This window comes from Sinocyclocheilus anshuiensis, unplaced genomic scaffold (genome assembly GCF_001515605.1).
Source record: "Sinocyclocheilus anshuiensis isolate Anshui unplaced genomic scaffold, SAMN03320099.WGS_v1.1 scaffold270, whole genome shotgun sequence".
Taxonomy (NCBI): Eukaryota; Metazoa; Chordata; class Actinopteri; order Cypriniformes; family Cyprinidae; genus Sinocyclocheilus; species Sinocyclocheilus anshuiensis.
The window spans coordinates 172,062-185,792 of record NW_015546041.1 but is presented as its reverse complement, the minus strand read 5'-3'; positions in this window follow the sequence as shown (position 1 = coordinate 185,792).

Below are 13,731 nucleotides of genomic sequence, written 5' to 3'. Positions count from 1 at the left end.
CCCCAACACACACACACACAGGTCCTGCATCCGAAATGGCATACTTCCCTACTATATAGTAGGCAAAAAGCAGTAGGTGAGCAAATAAGTATGTTTGAATCCTCACTATTCAGATAAGAGTAGGCAAAAATTGCACTAATTCTCACTAGATTTGGACGTATACATACCTAAGTTGCGTCCGAATATGCATACTTACCTACTATATAGTAGGAGAAAAGAGTACGTGAAGAAAGAAGTACGTTCGAAACCGCAGTATTCATAAAAGAGTAGGCGAGAAATCCCCGGATGTCCTACTGCTTCAGTCCAGATTCTGAAGTGTTCATCGATGGATACTCTTCTATCCCAGAAGCCCACGCGAGAGGATACGTCATCATCGAACGTGACGGAGAACAGAGACGAGGGTGTTTACAAATGTGAGTATTACACATCAGAAACACAGTTCCCTGTGTTAAAATCGCATTTGTTAAGCTACTGTAAACTGTTCAGTTGCTGAAGGTGTAAGACGCTAGACAGTAACGTTACAGTATATTTGTGATTTTGCTGTAAAAACATGTTTTATTATGTATAGCGAACAGCGGCGCTCCAGTAAGCACACGCAGGTCTCCAAAGTGCATTTACATAAACCTTGTACATCTTAAAGATGATTGAATGTCTATTTAATATCTGACAGGAAAATGTTCTAAAAGAATTGCAGATGAGCACATCACAACATGAACAGACATCTGAGCGAGTGATGTATGTGTGCTATTGTACTAGAATTCACTGTCAACTGCTTTAGATTAATGTAAGTAATGTTAATAAACAAATCTAGAGTAACTAAACATATGTTATCTATTTTATTTGTCCATTAGTACTGTTCATAAATTGTGGAGCACTTGTGTTAGATAAAAGTGAGCTAACACAAGATGTAAATGCAGTATTGAGCAGATAAATCCCAGAGATGACTGACTCTTGTCTGATGTTACAGGAACAGATGAGACGTGTGTTTATCTGCTGCAGAGAGACTAATGAAGCAATGCTGCCATCAAAGGCTCTCAGTGAATATACTACAGACATCAATAAAACATATTTTAAATCTTAAGCTGTTTATTTTAATTATTGTCATTTTAATTCTTTATTGCTGTACATTTGATGCAGAGCTTTTGTGGTGAAGCATGGTGACGGTCTATCATCTATCTATCTCTATCTCTATATCTACATCCATCCATCCATCATCTATCTATCTATCTATCCATCTATCCATCTATCTATCTATCTATCCATCTATCTATCCATATCTCTGTCAGCAGCTGCCATTAGAAATGTTCTTGGAACTTCTCTGTTCTAGAGTTTTTTTCTGTCTATTGTTTGTATCAATATTTTACAATGAAAGAACATAACGTGTTTGAAATAGTTTCAGCCCATTTTAGTCCATGTAAGTGACATCGCCGATTAACCGAACAGTGCATTCTTTTGTTACATTTATACAGAATTACACAGAAATACTTTGACGACAGACTTTGCTCAGGCTTTTCAGAACGACTAGAACAACGTATAGATGCTGTGAACGAGATCGGTCCGCTGTTAGTCAGGTTATCCCGTCCCATCGCGCAGAGTCACATGACTTTTTCGATGTGCATGGAGGAATTTATTCAGTAAATGAGTTTCCATCGTAGCTTATGCACATTTTTTCTTATCGGATAAAAAGTTTGTCCTACTCAATTGTGCACATACGTTTTTTTTTATGCGCATTTTTAGAATTTATGCGCATCTTGGCGTTTCCATCCAGCGTTTTTTTATGCAAGATTCCAAAATGTGTATAAAAATAGGTGGATGGAAACATAGCTATTGTAGGACTGAAAATTATCAAAGACTTTTGCTTTCTGACCCAAACCTATCTTCCATAACAAAAGGCCCTTTGGCATGCCTGACGACACACAGATCAAGGCCTGTAGCACATCATGTGTATTGTGTACTGCTCCGGGTGTGTGTTCACAGTGTGTGTGTGTTCACTGCTGTGTGTGTGCACTTTGGATGGATAAATGCAGAGCACTAATTCCGAGTATGGGTCACCATACTTGGCCACATGTCACGTCACTGTCACATCGGGGGGCTGCTGATCGTCACAGCTTGTGCACAGTGAGAGGAGCTGTAGCCTGCTGATTGGTCAGTTTGAATGTCTCGTGTTTGGTTTTTAGTCACATGGTCAAGGACTATGAAGGTAGAATGACGTCAAAAAGATTTGCATACGCAGGGTAATGGAGAGTCAGCGAGAGGCTCATTTGATTGGCTACAAGAAGAAGGTGGCCCCGCCCTCCCCCTCACGCTTGCAAAACTCAGTTAGTGAGAGAATTGTGCCAAAACTATAAGCGCAGAGAAAAGAAAGACGGAGCTGTACATATCGGTTTATTTCGGGAACTTTTTGCCCCACATGCACAACAAGTCATTTAGACATTTGCAACAGTTAGTTTTTTTACACATACAGACTGGTTCTATGCAGTCAATCCGTTTTGCAGTTCTTTAAACTGTTGTTTTCGCTTGCAAATCACTGTTCACAGGCTTGCAGTGCTTTTGACCGTCTTTTGGCGAAAAAAACGTGCCAAAAGTGTAAGCGCGGAAAAATGGAAGTCAGAAGCATGCAGATCATATTTATTTTGCGTTAGCATGAAGCTGCAGTTTCACAATACATGAATTACACTTACGAGTAACAGTAAAATGCTGCAAATATTTTTTTCTTGCGCTTGAAACGCGATTTACACCTTTACAAAGCTTCTCTTGCGCATGCAAACTTAATTTACGCTTACAGTCTTATGTACACTTCCACAAATATTACCCTGCGTATGCAAATCTTTTTGACGTCATTCTACCTTCATAAAGGACGGGATAAAAGAAGACTGTAGTCACATCCACACACACTGCCGTCTGCACATGTGGAATCAATTAAAATACTCCTGCTTTAGTTACATTTAAACCCTATTTCTCAAAAACAGTGTGACAAACGTATTTGTCAGCGTGGAAGAATCTGCCAGATACGACTTAAACTGAATGCATCTTCTGTGTTTCACATTCATCTGTTTGAATAGTGTGCATGTAAATGATTCACAACAACACTGAAGGCATTTTTCTCTTCTGTGTGAAAATAAAAATGTTCATACCTTATTTCATTGCATGTGACCCAATCATTAAAAGCATTCCTGTATAAGTGTACACGGATTGTGTGCGTGACCATGAAGCACACTCGAGGAGGAACATGTGCGTCACAGATGTGACCGGATGTCAAAGGTCAAAGGTGAGGGGTCAGAGGTCAGCGTCCATCAAGCGTTCCCTGTGTTTAGTGTGGTTTTGTTCTGTTCGCTCTTGTTAGGCTGTGTGTTCACTCCGCTGAGCTTCAGTCTTCATTCAGCAGCCGTTGTGTTTGTAAATCTGTTGTGTTTCTCTCTTCCCTGTTTGGATTTTCTTTTTGTGTTTGTTTAATAAATCTTCCTCTCCTCATCTGTGCCATCCTAACACGTGATCAGTTATGACTTGATTAGTTTGGGTGACATTAATGCATGTTTTAATGTGTATCTGTCTCTCTTGATTTCTGATCTCAGCCTGTGTGAACTGACTCTTTGTTTCTGACATGATGTTGTTTGTGTTCCTGGAGTGAGCGGAGGCAGTGTTACTCCTCCTCCACCCCAGACTGGAGAGGAATGGTTTGCATTCACACCAGTGACCATAAACCATAAACCGTCTCCTGAGGTCACATGGTGCACACAGGGCAAAGTTGACTTTGAATGTTAATTATTACTGTGTAATTCACCTCGCTTCATAACAAACAAAGTAGAGATGTGTATGTCAGTGTGAGGAAGCTGTAATATATCCGCTGTGTCTCGATGGACTTTTATGTTGAAGTGTTTCCTGTCCGGCTGCCATGTTTGTAGTCCATTGTAGTTTCTGATGTTGATCAGTCCTGAATGTTCCAGGGGCCTGATGTATAGACGCTGTGTATGCACAAAATGGGCATGAAATGTGCGTACGCAATTTTCCACGCACATATCGGGATTTATAAAAAATAAACTAGGCGTAAATATGTGCGCACCGTACAGACACTCTAGATTCTAGACCATGCGTACGCACCCTTTCTGCATTAACTGCTCAGACTAGTCTAAGCAGTTAATGCAGCCGGTCTGTGCCGGAGCTGGAGAGCAGGTCACATCTGTTCCTCTGACCTCTGACCTCTGTATGGGCTGTTCTTCTGTGAGGGATTTTCACTTCCCATGTTTGTCACAAACGTTTTTCCTAAAGTGAATTTTTGTAATGGTAATAAAAAATTTTCTCTTTTTGGGGAAAAATTAGATAAGCCTTAGGATGTAGAACATAAGCTAGCTAGGAGCAAAATAACTATATTATAAATATAAAGAGAAATGGACCATCTCTGAATTGGTGTGAGGTGTCCCAGTCTGAGCAGCGGCTGTTCCCAGCTGGAAATAAAGTGTACTTCAATGCACTAAAAAATAATTAAATACCAGCAAGTACATTTGTAGAACATTCTTATTTTTTTTGTGCTAAATATTTTTTTTTTATTTATACACTATATTGTAACGGGGCTGACAAGACGTGAGACGTGCGGATCCATATGCAAGCTTTATTAAAGCAGAGAGGAGGTCAGAAACACAGGCAGGGTCGAACGGTGGCAAACAGGTAGCTGTGACAGGACAGGATGAGGATTCCCCGACGGCCTCCATAGCCGTGACAGGACGAGCAGGGAGTTCGCAAACGGCTTCTATAGCTGTGACAGGACGAGCAGGGAGTTCGCAAACGGCCTCTATAGCTGTGACAGGACGGGCAGAGGGTTCACATACGGCCTCCATAGCCGTGACAGGGCAGGACAAGGATTCAAAGATGGCCTCCATAGCTGTGACAGGACGGGACGAGAGTTCACAGACGGCCTCCATAGCCGTGACAGAACAAGCAGGGAGCTCGTAAACGGCCTCTATAGCCGTGACAGGGCAGGAGGAGGATTCACAGACGGCCTCCTTAGCCGTGACAGGACAGACAGAGTGCTCGAGGGCTAATAATAGTCTTGCCATATCCATACCTGGCCAATGTCCGTGTGAAAAGCTGCTGGATCCTTGTGTGGCCGAGTATTCTGTTACGGGGCTGACAAGACGTGAGACGTGCGGATCCATATGCAAGCTTTATTAACATCAGAGGAGGTCAGAAACACAGGCAGGGTCGAACGGTGGCAAACAGGTATATGGCGGGCAAGACACAAGAATAGTCCTAGGGCTAGCGTAGGTCAACGATAGGCGAACAGGATCACAAGGGCGAGACTAAAGGGATAAATCCAGGAAAACAGGCACAGATCAAAAACCGAGAAAACAGACAAGGCAAGACTAGGCTGGGCTAGGAAGCTAAAGAGGGCTCTGTAGAGTAGCTATCACTGCGGGCGATAAGCGCATACAATACTTGGCAGCCCGAACGGAGTGAGATTGGGTGTTAAATAGTGAATGAGTGATATGAAACAGCTGTGTGCAATCAGTGCTGTGTGCAATCAGGGCTGTGTGCAATCAGTGCAATGAATGATGGGATATGTAGTCCGGGGTGATGTGCAACAGTGTGTAGTGCGAGAGTCAATGAAAATGGAAAGGGTGAACTCTGATGGCTAGCAGACGGAAGTTCATGGACCGGATACGTAACACTAATTAAAAGTATATTTATACTTCAGTATTACTTCAGCACAATTGCAAAAGTATACTAAGTACCGGCAATACCACTGATATTTACATTGATTTTTAGTGCATTGAAATAAAGTACTCTACCGCAAAAAATATACAGATGACTTTTTAGCGTGCTTTGATTGATTTAAAAAGTAGTTCAATGTTAGTACACTTTTATATAGTTATCCTAAGTTTAAATTAAATTGACTTTATTTAACATATATTAGTAATGTAAGTACATTTTCCCAACTGTGCTACTTAAATAGATTTAATATAAATACACTAATTGATTTTAAGTGTAGTTAGATAAAGAACCAGAAGTGTTTTATAATTGCATTGCTTAAAAGTGTGCTATGATCGCTTTACATACAATTTTAGTGGATTTGTATATATACTATCACTAAGTTCTATTTGAATTTTCATGAAAAATACCGTAGAAATGCATTACTTAAGTAAAACCCTGTTGTCACACAGTCCCACTGCTTGAACTTGGTTTGCACCGTTTTCACTGTTTAGTTAGTTGCCATGGTTTCTGATTTGAGTTTTTCTTTAGGTTCAGGTGTGTCTTTTTACTTTTATTTATATAGCACTTATACAATACTGATGGTATCAAAGCAGCTTTACATTGTGAACAGGAAAATAGTTAGTCAATAATGCAAGAGTACGAAAATAAACAGTCATTTTCCAGCTAAAGTCAGTTCATTGATGATTCAGTGATGTCATCATCCAGTTCAGCTCTCTTCAATAGTGTCTGTGCAATCAGTCAAGCGTCCCCAACTAAACAAGCCAAAGAAACCAAAACTCCATCGGTGACAGAAATGGAGAAGAAACCTTGGGACAAACCAGGCTCAGTCGGGGGCCAGTTCTCCTCTGGCCAGACCAAACCAGCATGATGTGGTTTAATTCCAGGCTGCAGCACAGGTCAGATTGTTCAGAGGACTCGTCTGGTTCCTGTGGTCTTGTGCCGATTATCCTCATTTGGTCCAGGCCCGGACTGGCTAAGGAGGATTCCTTGCTCAAAAAAAAAAAGTTGTTGGTGATACGCGAGCAAAAAATAAGAGCTAAAAATGGATAAAAGGCTACAATAAAAAAAAAGAAAGCTCTCGAAACTGACACGGCCAAAAGTACTAAGCTGAGTACATTTTTCCGTAAAACCAGCGAGAGTACAAATGAAGACAATGAGACGGTAAGCTAACGTTAAGCTAGTGCAAAACAACGTTGTCTGCAAACCACCGTTCATGTTGATGCATCAAACTTTTTCTTGCAGCTCTTCAGCAGCAGCCTCTAGTCCAGTTTGCTGCTAACAGTGAAGAGCCAAGCTCAGCAATGTTACCAAGCACCAGTCATGAGCCCAACACCAGAATGGCCAGGTAGGATTGTCACTGAGTGAATATAAGAATTAGAAGAATTAATATTAATGAAGAGCATGGTGTACACCTGCTCAATGAAAAATGCCCCGAGATAATTAATGATAGCAGATGATTCAGCAGCACTACATTAATGAAACTGACTTGACTCGATCAGAAAGCTTTGTAAAAAGGGAGATTTGTTTTGTGATGAGAAATATGGCCATTTTGAAAATTTCATTTAGTGTCAGAAGCAGAGCCAGGACCCAGTTGTATGATGCAAGACACTGATGCTCTCACTGTAGAAGACACAGGTAAGCTGTTGTACCACAGCGGTTGAATAAGCAAACATTATCACATTTGTTACAATATAACAACTTTCTATGCCCAAGTGTTACTAGTGACCCATTATGTTTTTAATCAAAAGATAGTAATATACAAAGCCCACGATTGAAAGAGAATAGGATAAAAGTCATATGAAATAAGCCTGCATATGTTGCCATTTGGAAATTTAAATTTGCTTTGATTTAATTGAACTGAATTTGAACGTGCTTTCCATGTCAAATCTGCTAAAGCTTAGCTTTTTATAGTGATTAAATACAGGTGCACTGAAGTCTAGGGATCCAGAAGGAAGTGTGAAAGGGAGAGCAGAGTCTACTCAGAGACAGATAAACAAGAAAACAACTCAGCAGCAGAACACAGAACCACTAGCTAGGAACAAGCTAGATGAAGACGATTCTGTTCATAGTCTTGATTACTTTGCTCGACCTCAGTCACAGGATATACATACATTTTTTTCTTATCATCCTCAACAAACCCCAAATGTTCCTATACCAAAGGTTTTCAATAGCAAAGATGGAACAAACCGCAAGTGGCTGACTTGCTGTGAAAAAAATCCAATCTCTGTTCTGTTCTGTTTGTTTGGCATTTGCACCATTGGTGAGTGATGGCCCTTTCATAAAGGGAGGCATGAAAGACTGGAAACACATTCACCAAAGGATAGTGGAACACCAAAGGAGTAAGACGCACAGAGATAGTGCAGATGCATGCTTTCTGAAAATGCAAAAGGCAGATGTGAAAAGCCTGTTGACTGGCAGCCAAATGTGATTGCGTGCTGAGCAAGTGAAAAAGAAACGTCAGGTGATGGAGCGCATACATTAATGAAACTGACTTGACTCGATCAGAAAGCTTTGTAAAAAGGGAGATTTGTTTTGTGATGAGAAATATGGCCATTTTGAAAATTTCATTTAGTGTCAGAAGCAGAGCCAGGACCCAGTTGTATGATGCAAGACACTGATGCTCTCACTGTAGAAGACACAGGTAAGCTGTTGTACCACAGCGGTTGAATAAGCAAACATTATCACATTTGTTACAATATAACAACTTTCTATGCCCAAGTGTTACTAGTGACCCATTATGTTTTTAATCAAAAGATAGTAATATACAAAGCCCACGATTGAAAGAGAATAGGATAAAAGTCATATGAAATAAGCCTGCATATGTTGCCATTTGGAAATTTAAATTTGCTTTGATTTAATTGAACTGAATTTGAACGTGCTTTCCATGTCAAATCTGCTAAAGCTTAGCTTTTTATAGTGATTAAATACAGGTGCACTGAAGTCTAGGGATCCAGAAGGAAGTGTGAAAGGGAGAGCAGAGTCTACTCAGAGACAGATAAACAAGAAAACAACTCAGCAGCAGAACACAGAACCACTAGCTAGGAACAAGCTAGATGAAGACGATTCTGTTCATAGTCTTGATTACTTTGCTCGACCTCAGTCACAGGATATACATACATTTTTTTCTTATCATCCTCAACAAACCCCAAATGTTCCTATACCAAAGGTTTTCAATAGCAAAGATGGAACAAACCGCAAGTGGCTGACTTGCTGTGAAAAAAATCCAATCTCTGTTCTGTTCTGTTTGTTTGGCATTTGCACCATTGGTGAGTGATGGCCCTTTCATAAAGGGAGGCATGAAAGACTGGAAACACATTCACCAAAGGATAGTGGAACACCAAAGGAGTAAGACGCACAGAGATAGTGCAGATGCATGCTTTCTGAAAATGCAAAAGGCAGATGTGAAAAGCCTGTTGACTGGCAGCCAAATGTGATTGCGTGCTGAGCAAGTGAAAAAGAAACGTCAGGTGATGGAGCGCATAGTGGACGTTGTTAAAGTCATAGGCAAATGTGGCCTTAGCTACAGGGGAGATAAAGAAGAGGCAGGTTATAGCTTAGAGAACCTTGCTGTTAATCATGGTAACGTCCTGGAGTTGATTCTACTCTTGAGTAGACATGACATTTGCCTCCAACAGCATGTTAACACTTGCACTGAAAACAGCAAAAAACAGCATGAAACTGGTGCAAAAGGCAGATGCGCACTAGTTACTCTGCTGTCAAAAGAAGCATTTAATGAAGTTTCTGATGTCATTAGTCAACTGATAAAGGTGAAAACAGCAGAAGAAGTGAGACAAGCTGGCATGTTTTCAGTCCAAATTGACACAATGCAAGATATCAGCTCCAAAGACCAGTGTTCAATCATACTTAGATATGTACCAGATGTCATTCAAGAAAGACTGATCGCTGTAGTGGACTGTGAGTCATCTACTGGCCAGACTTTTGTAGAGCTTCTGAAAAAAGTGCTACTGAACCTTAATATTGACATTGGAGCATGTGTGGGCAACTCAACAGATGGTGCCGCTATTATGCAGGGACAGTTTAGGGGGTTTTCTACACTCCTTATGACTTTATGACTTGTGCTTATGACTTTAAACACCATTGTAGATGACAGTACACAAAAGCCAACTGTGAGGGCCAAGGCAAAGGGATTCATAGAAGGCCTTTTGAAGTATGAGACACTGCTCGCTGCTCAACTTTTCCTTCGCATTTTTGAGCTTACATCCCCCTTTCAGAATACTTACAGACAAGGGGAATGGCTATCATCACAGCTCAATGCGTCAAAGCAGCTTTACAAAAAAGGAAATAGTGTGTAGTAGGCTTGATAATAGAGTACTTGATTGTACACTGTAAAATCTAATTAGTTGGGCTTACTTAAAAAAAGCATGCAAACCGATTGCCTTGAAAAAACTAAGTAAAGTGAAATAGGAATAGTATGTTGTACTGACAAATGCTTAGTTATTATAGTTTACTTACACGAGAGTTCTAGTAACTAAAAAATAACTGTAGGGGGTACTTGATCCTTTCATTTAGCTTTACTCATGACTTAGTAAAGCTACTCACTGACTCCCAGAGTGCATTGCGGCATGAATAAATTATGCAGTTGCTTTGTTTTTCAGTTGTTGATTTTATTTGACAATTTTATTTGCTGTCTTGTGTCAGTAGTAGCACAACAAAAAGAGCGAATAAAATGGTTATGGTTACAAGTAATGAAAATAAATGAAATTGAATTGTTACCATTGTTGTGATTCACGTGCTGAATGTTTAAGTCTGTGTGTGACTTTAGCATATTACCACACATTATTTAAGGATTATATAAGCCCAATTAAAATCATCTCAAGATATTTATGAAAAAATAAATTTGATAAAGTTCATTAATAAACACACACTAAAAATACACTAATGCTTTAATTAGAAGCTAGATCACCTTCTAAAACCAACCTATTTATTACTTTTTTTCCTTTGCAATCAAATCACTCTGACTTCATGATGCATTGCTGCATTAATAGGAAGGAAATTATAGTAACGTAAACCAAGTTCAAAGTGCCCAACCAAAGGGAACGCTAATCACTATAATGGTGAAAATAAAAAAAAAACACATTTTAGGAAAATCAACATCAATTCAGTAAGTAAATTGTTTTATTTGCCTTGAAAGTAGCTGTAACTTAATAAAACCTAGTAAGTATAACAACTAAGTAAAGATAACTAACTAAATCTAAGTAAGGTAAACTATTGGATTTTACAGTGTAGACACCATAAACAGTTATGTATACAGTGGGTAAAATAAGTATGGAACACGTCACCATTTTTCTCAGCAAATATATTTCTAAAGGTGCCGTTGACATGAAATTTTCCCCAGATGTCGGTAACAACCCAACTAATCCATACATACAAAGACAACAAAAACAGATAAGTTTTTTTAACATTAAAGCATGTCAACATATTCTGATACACCAAATACACAAAATAATGATCTTTAAAAAAGCATCATATGACCCCTTTAAGTTCTGTGTAATAAAATAGAATAACACAGGGAAAAAGTACTGAACACATGAAGAAAGGGAGGTAAAAAAGGCATGGAAAGCCAAGACACCAGCAGAAATCTATCAGTAATTAGAAAGCAATCCTGCCCTCGTCAGTGGAAATTAATATCAGCTGGTTCCCAACACCTACAGTACCAGAACGGTGAAGATGAAACAAGGCTGGAGCGAGACAATGATCCCAAACACGGCCGAGGAAACTCTCGATTGGTTTCAGAGAAATAAAATAAAGCTGCTAGAACGGCCAGCCAATCACATGACTTGAATCCAATAGAAAATAAGAACTAAAGGTCAGAGTTTATAGAAGAGGCCCACAGAAGCTTCAAGATTTGAAGACTCTGTGGAAGAATGGGCCAAAATCACACCTGAGCAATGCATGCCATAGTTTCTCCAGACAGCTGTCATTACCAACCAAGGCTTCTGCCTCCGAGAGGATTACTGCTGCTCTCCTGCCCAGCCTCCAAGAAGTGAATGCATCCAGAGTGAGGAAAAGAGCTCAGAAAATCACTCCGGATCCCTCACATCCAAGCTATCCCTTTCTTGAACCTTTGCCGTCAGAAATACCAGGACAGCCAGGCACAAGAACAGTATAACATGACATGAATAGACATGAAGAGGCAAAAACAATGGATAAAAAAAAAAATCACCAATCAATTTCAACAGGAAATTTCCATAAACTGGTTTTCCCATTAAACACAATAGGACTCAGTTTTTCTAAAAAATAAAATGACATGAATAGACATGAAAAGGCAAAAACAATGGGATTTAAAAAATATCACCAATCAATTTGTTAGGTTTCTGGATTTTTTTATACTAAACTTTGTATAAGGATGATTCTCAAATATGTTATAAAAAATATAACAAAATTATTTGATATACCATTTTACTTTATGCAATATGTGTGTAAAATTTACATGAACTGGTTTGTCCATTAAACACAATGTTATCTATACACTGTACCTAATTTGCATATTAATGCGCTGTTGGGACAGCATGTTGAAAAAAATAAGTGTAATAATGGGAGTAATAACTGGCCAGATTTTCATAATAATATCTAATATTTCATAAGAATATTGATAGATAATTTATTTTCTCTATTCATTTGTTGTGTCTCCCAAAATGCATAATAAACATGCTTTTAGTCCTGCTGTCCTCTACAGTGGTCATGCATGAGATCAATATCTGTTTCATAACAGGAAGTCATATTTGGGTTTGAAACCCATAACATTTTCCTCAGATGCTGATTTATGACAAACAATTTGAAAATTAATCAGATTTAAATGATAATTACAAAATATTATCATATTTCCATAAGGATGTACAATTGTATCACTAGATTAATGTCAGCCATTTTTAAAGACCAGAGGGAGAGTTCATGGCGAAACTTCCACATGTTTGGTATCTCTGGACAGCCCTGCATGTGCTCTGTACAGGACATCCACACTAAAACTGTGGCATGTGAGGTCTCAGAGAAATTCACTAAAATATAATGTCCACTACAGAGACAAAACCCCATAGCTGGGTCTCAGGAGGATATGGCTAGTTTGAGCAGCTTCTCTGAAGATGACAGGCGGATTTGATGCGCTACGGCGGAGGAGTCGCTCATGAATATTACGCGCGTAACGGCACGTTCATCCTGTAGTCCTTACCGATTGGTTGACAGGCAAGACATTTGTTATCGAGCGCACGTCAGCTGACCAATCAGCGCGAAGGCTTGGCTTATGAATATGAATTAGATATCGTGACCGAACGCTCTAGTAGACTTTCTACGCAACCGCAGCCCGACTCATTGATATTCATGAGCGAACTGTATTCTCCGCGGTGTGATTGGTGCAGCGCCGCGGGACCTCGGCGGAGCTCCGTCTCTGATTGGTTGCGTCCTGCGCCGATTGCTCGACAGCGTTGCATCGTAATTAGTGCGGCTGCGGTGCAGGGCGATTCATTTGTCATTGGAGAGAAAGACTATAGGATGAAATAGCGTGACATACAGATGTGTCCATTCCGACAATAACACGACTCTCTTTGTTTATTTTCCAGCATCAGTAGCGGGATTATAGGTGTTGCGGCGCAGGTGAGGATGAATAATGTCAGGTTATATGGAGGCGATGGGCCGCGGCGATCGTGGCGTATCAGATCATTTACATCCCTTACAAATACAGCTACATGCTTATATCATCCATACGAGTACAGTTATATATCCCTTATTAAGGCATCTGCAGCCTTTATGTAATTCTCCGTATAAATGCATCTGCATCTCTTATGTCATCAGTGTGAATAGATACATGCAGGCCTACAGCTCTTATGATGCATGTTTAAAAAACATAAATGTGTAGTAACTTAATGCCGATGAAATGAGTGATGCTGAGGAGCTGCTGTTGTCAGTCAGTGTTTGCGGATGTAAAAGCAATTGCGCAATGTGTGTGTGTGTGTGTGTGTGTGTGTGTGTGCGTGTGTGTGTGTGTGTGTGCAGCTGATGCGCGTCTAGATG